Source organism: Callithrix jacchus, chromosome 5, assembly GCF_049354715.1.
Source record: "Callithrix jacchus isolate 240 chromosome 5, calJac240_pri, whole genome shotgun sequence".
Lineage (NCBI taxonomy): Eukaryota > Metazoa > Chordata > Mammalia > Primates > Cebidae > Callithrix > Callithrix jacchus.
Window position 1 is genome coordinate 79,563,012 of NC_133506.1, and position 5,884 is coordinate 79,568,895.

Below are 5,884 nucleotides of genomic sequence, written 5' to 3' on the forward strand. Positions count from 1 at the left end.
GGCGAATCCAGCCAATCAGCGCGCCGTGCACAGAGCTGCCCGCCTACGCGAGGCTGATCATCCAGTAGAAAGGAGTCTTACCGCTCGGGACTTGTCAATTGGCAGCGGCCATAGAGTAGAGGAATACTAGAGCGTCTCAAGCGGCCCCGCCCCTGGATCTTTTCCGGTTTCCTAGTTTCAATTTATTCCGGAAGCCGTCATTGCTCCTGGGGCGGGACTTCCGGAAGCACAGGGCGGGGAAAAGCCTTCCTGGGGAAGTCGGGTCCTTGGGAGTCTTTAGTTTCGCTGAGCCGTTCCTGTTAGCACCAGAAATGAGTTGTGCCCTCAGGTACGTCAGCCCTTCCGAGTTTGAGTTTGAGTTTGAGGTGGTTGTAGTGGGTTGTGAGGATTAAATGTGAGAAGATCAATTGTATTGAGCGTTAGCATAGGCGCTTTTGCTGATTTTATTTCCACTGTAATTCGTATGCATACATGTTAGAAAATGATCATTTTTACGTGTTGGCGCGCTTGTAGTCCCAGCTACTCCAGAGGCTGAGGCAGGAAAATCTCTTAAGCCCGGAGGCGGAGGTTGCGGTGAGTCGAAATCGCGCCACTGCCTTCCAGCCTGGGTGACAGAGCGAGACCCTGTCTCAAAACAAAACAAAAAAATATTTTTAGTGTTTTTTGGAAATAAAAGCAAGAATAGTTGACAAGCTCTAAAGCAAGAGAGTCTTGGCTCATTTGCTAGCTGCGAGACCTTGACCTCTAGGGCTTCAGCTTGCTTATCTGTAAAATGTGAGTAATAACAGCAATAACAGACTCCTACTTCAGAAGATATTTAGAATTCAGTCACCTAATAATATATCAGCAGCCCTTTGAGTGGCACTGTCACAGAAGAGACACCCAGTAAATGGTAGAAAATTAAGGAAAATGCAAAATGTTTCAACACATATGCAGTATAGCTGACCAGGGACATCACAGAGGTAGGTGTCCCAATACCAGCTCTTTGAAAAACACACTTAATCCCCTCTTGTGTATCTAATAAGGATTTCTTTCCGAAAGCTATTTCATTTATTAAAACAGAAATATAGAGAGCTCCCTTATAGAGGGACATAATTTACCTGGAAGCTCCATTCAAATGCAGATTTTTTAAATGAATACTGAAAAATGTCACTTTAATTTAGGAAATAGGAGAGATTCAAGTCATATCAATTCCTACACAGAAGTCTTGACACTTGACTTTCCAGGATGAAACATTTTCATATGTAGACCAGTTTCCTCTTGGTTTCTTCAGTTGAGTCAAAACTACTCGTTCCTCTTTCCCCATATATTTTTGCTCATTAGTGTATTTCTTGAGCTGTTTTCATTCAAATATGTAACATTTTTATGGAAGATTACCACCCACTGTGTGAAAACGTTTTGTACTTGAAATAACCATCCCAGTGAGGGTCAGGAAATGCTTCAAATCTTTTTTACACTGTTAGAGTCCTTTACAAACTGAAAAGATGATCATACCACCATCCCCATAAGTATTCAAAATAAAAACAATAGTTTTTTTATATATATATATTTTTTGGTTGTTTTTTGAGACAGAGGGTCTTGCTCTGTTTCCAGGCTGGAGTGCAGTGGCGCGATCTTGGCTCACTGCAACCTCTGCCTCCTAGGTTGAAGCAATGCCTCCCGAGTAGCTGGGAATGCAGGTGCGTGCCACCCCGCCTGGCTAATTTTCGTATTTTTAGTAGAGATAGGGTTTTACCATGTTGGCCAGGCTGGTCTCGAACTCCTGACCTCAAGTGAACTGCCTGCATGGGCCTCACAAAGTGCTGGGATTATAGGCGTGAGCCACCGAGGCCAAAAACAGTAGTTTGTAAAAGCTGCTTAAAGGCTGGGCACCATGGTTCCTATCTGTAATTCCAGTACTTTGGGAGGCCAAGGCTGGAGAATAGCTTCAGACTAGTAGTTCAGTACCCACACTGTGGCCAGGCATGGTGGTTTATGCCTGTAATCCCAGCACATCAGGAGGCCAAGACAGGGGATCACCTGAGGTGGGGAGTTCCAGACCAGCCTGACCAACATGGTGAAACCCCGTCTCTACTAAAAATTTAAAAACTAGCTAGGTGTGGTGGTGCACACCTGGAATCCCAGCTACTGGGGAGGCTGAGGCAGGAGAATCAGTTAGACCCGGGAGGTGGAGGTTGTAGTGAGCCAAGATCACACCATTGCACTCCATCCTGGATGACCGAGGGAGACTCCATCTCAAAAACAAACAAACAAGCTCTGGCAACAACGCAAGACCCCATCTCTACCAAAAAAGACTAAAAAATTTTAAAAATAAATAAATAAATAGCTAGACATGGTGGCATAAAACTGTTGTCCCAGCTACTCTGGAGGCTGAGACAGGAGGATCACATGAACCCAGGGTTTTGAAGCTGCAGTGAGCTATGATCATACCACTTTACTCCAGCCTGGCTGACAGTGAGATGTTCTCTGCAAAAAAATTCATTCATTCATTAAAACTGCTTTTAAAAAGTGTAGTGCAATAAAATATTGATTTGTTTTTTCCTGTGATGACTACTTTGATCCTTTTAAATACATATATCAGATTTCAGACACACACAAACACATCTGTTCCTCTATTTTATGATGCCCTATGTGCATATCTATCTGTTGGGTAATCTCATCTCAAAACTATAGGAAGAATCACTTTTGGTCATCTACTTATATAAAATTCTGAGGGCTGGATGGTATTTGGGTTATTTCTAGGGCCCAGTATGCACTTTCTGCACTGTAGGTCCTATTTTTATTCCTGGTATATGAAGATGACAGCTAATACATTTTCAATCTGAGGTTATACTGGAATGCAAATTTCATGAGCCTGGGATTTGTCTATCTGGTTCTTTGTTGTATCATTACCTCCTAGGACAGAGTCTGGCTTGTGGCAAACAAGAAATACTAGGAAATTAGAAACAAGCCAGTAGCTTAGATGAGGTTTTCAATTTACAACTAAGCAGGGTCTGAAATTCAATCAAGGCAACAATGATTGTGTTTTCTGAAGGGGCTTGGTTTGACTGGCACCTCCAAAAGGGTAGTTCAGAGAGTCGGAAACAGAAAATGTCTCTGGACTTGCTAGAGTAGAGGCAGCCTGGCCATTAGGACAGCAGAGAAAGTGGAAATCGAGGTAACAGACTTTCAGAAGTCAGTGACATCAATAGTGAATATAATCCAGCCACTTTCTCTTGCTTTGCATCTCTTTTTGTTTTCCGTTTTGTATATGAACAGCTTGTGGCTTGAAATCACTTTCAGTCCTTTTGTTGCTCACGGCTGTGTTCAGTAAGAATAGTCTGACTCTGCTCCTTTCAGGGGCTGCTGGGTAGCTCAGTGGAAGTGGAACCTCCAACATGGTCCCACTCACAGGTGTGGGACCTGGGTATTGGCTCCGCTGGGGGTGCTTTATAGTTCATTTCCCATTGCCTTTCCATCTATGTAGAGGGTTCATATTCAGTAGTCAGGCTGAGCTTCTTTGAATGGTGGTCAGCCTCCAGGAGGATGAAGTGAAATTGCAGTGCTTCTGAAGAATTAGGCCCAGAAGTCAACACAAGACACAGATAGCAGTCACCTAGATTCAAAGGAAGGAAAATTATATTCTACCTCTTCAGGGGAGAAGTATCCATGTCACATTGTAAAAGGGCCCTTGGAATGGAAAAGTCCAGGCTTTCTTGGACCCCACTGATTATCCTGGGGGTCCTATGAAGAGATGTCTGCCGGGCAGAATAATCTGGCCAGTGAATGCTGGTAGCAGTACATTTTCATATGCCTGTAGTTACAGAGGTGTAATTTGACTTTCTGCTGTAAGTATGGTTGCCATGAGCTAGTCCACTCATCTCTGGCCATCTCTTGGGTGTATTCAGAAATCGAACTTTAATATCTACAAAGCTGGGGCAGTTCCTGGGATCCTCAATATCTGGTGATCTGACCAAGAGATACATACTTTGGGGCCCTGTCTGAAATACTCGCTGGCCTTCTCCACACAGCCATTCATTGATTCATTCTATATGCATGCATGTGCACGCGCGCACACACACACACGAGTTTCTAGACACTGTTCTAGGATTCTAGATACCGTACTAAGACCTTGATGTACAGAAAGATCAACAAGGTTGTGGGAAGTAGAAAAGTTCCTTTTTAAAGTTTCCTTTCTTGTTAAAAGAATAATGTGCTAATAATTCTTTGTTAAGCCCTATCCTATGTAGCTATGTAGCTGTTAGAGATGCCATGCTTACAGGCATGTAGTACATTCTATGTCCTTGTACTTTAACCAAGATATCTTTGCTGGACGTGCTCACAAGCACGTCCAAGCTCTCCATTGCTTTTACCTGTTTAGAAAATTTTTAGGTTATTAGCCAATCAGGTTTTAGTTTACATTGTGAGGTCTGGCTCCAGCCAACGGAGATCAGACACAGCAGTAAGGACCACCCCAAATGCATAAGGAATAAATTTGTGTGTTTTCCTTTGTTCTTTGTACTCTGGTGGCGTGTTGGCTATCGTGGGTGCCCTTCCTGGGGTCCAGGAAGTAAAAATTGTGTTGCTGAAAGATCCTTTGTCCTAGTACTAATTTTTTTTTCTTTTTTTCCTATGAAACCAAAAACAAGTCAAGTACTAATTTTCTTTTGTGGCACTGAGCATCTGTTTCCAACATCTATTTTCAACAAAGGTCTTGCTCTCAGAAAGCTCAGAAGGTTGGTGTCTTGGGGCCTGGGATGGGGTCCAGGGCACACAGGAAAATGTTATAATAGAATCAGGTCAGGGATGCTTTTGTCTTCATTGGGTCTTAGGTGTTTCTGGTTTAGATCCCTAGAAACCCAACAACTCCAAACTTGATGGCCACAATGCGTCTGACCGAGAATTGGTTTCTGAAACAAAAGTTATTTTGGGCCAGGTGTGGTGGCTCACACCTGTAATCCCAGCATTTTGGAAGGCTGAGGCGGATGGATCATCTGAGGTCAGGAGTTCGAGACCAGCCTGGCTTACATGGTGAAACCCCGTCTCTACTAAAAATCCAAAAATTAGCCAGACATGGTGGCACACTCCTGTAGTCCCAGCTACTCGTGAGGCTGAGGCGGGAGTCACTTGACCCTGAGAGGTGGAGGTTGTAGTGACCTGAGATGGTGCCACTGTGCTCCAGCCTGGGCGACAGAGTGAGACTCCATCTCAAAAAAAAAGTTATTTTGAAACAAATAACATTGTCAGCCAAGAACAGACTACATTGCCCTCAAGTCCCTGAGTGGGTTCTCAGACTGCCTATTTTGACTAAGAACTTTGAAATGCTTTAGCAGTAACTTCCCACCTTACTCTAGCAGCTAGACACTAGCACAACTGTCTCCTTGCTTCTCTCTCCTTTCAGGTAGGTGGAACCCTCTGCTGGTACACAATGGGCCAACCTCTTATAGAAGACTCCTGACAACACTACTAGGATGAAATTGTTTACCTTATTTCACAGATGAGGAGACCAAGGGTAAAAAGCTTCGTCACTTGCTGAAGTCTAGGCAATTGACTTAACCATCTGTAGGCTTAACCAACATGTTGGACTTATCACAGCATGGGGACAGAATTAGGGTTTTTTGGCCTAGCCTTCCCATTTAGAAAGGGCCTCAAATCCAACCCTTTATAATACTGTATGTATTTATTTATTTATTTTCAGACCGAGTCTTGTTCTGTCGCCAGGCTAGAGTGCAGTGGTGCGATCTTGGCTCACTGCAAGCTTCAGTTCCTGGGTTCAAGCAATTCTTCTGCCTCAGGCTCCTGAGTAGCTGGGATTATAGGTACACACCACCATGCCCATTTAATTTTTGGATTTTTAATAGAGACAAGGTTTCACCATGTTGGCCAGGATGGTCTCGATCTCTTG

At 43.7% G+C, this 5,884-nt stretch overlaps 1 long non-coding RNA gene across 1 annotated transcript; it reads left to right on the forward strand.

The window, feature by feature from the left end:
* The first annotated feature begins 245 nt into the window (after window positions 1-245).
* Window positions 246-5,510, forward strand: LOC118153726 (uncharacterized). Its single transcript, XR_004743234.3, has 3 exons — window positions 246-328; window positions 4,629-4,715; window positions 5,381-5,510. It is a non-coding gene; the product is annotated as an uncharacterized LOC118153726 (long non-coding RNA).
* The last annotated feature ends 374 nt before the right edge of the window (window positions 5,511-5,884 follow it).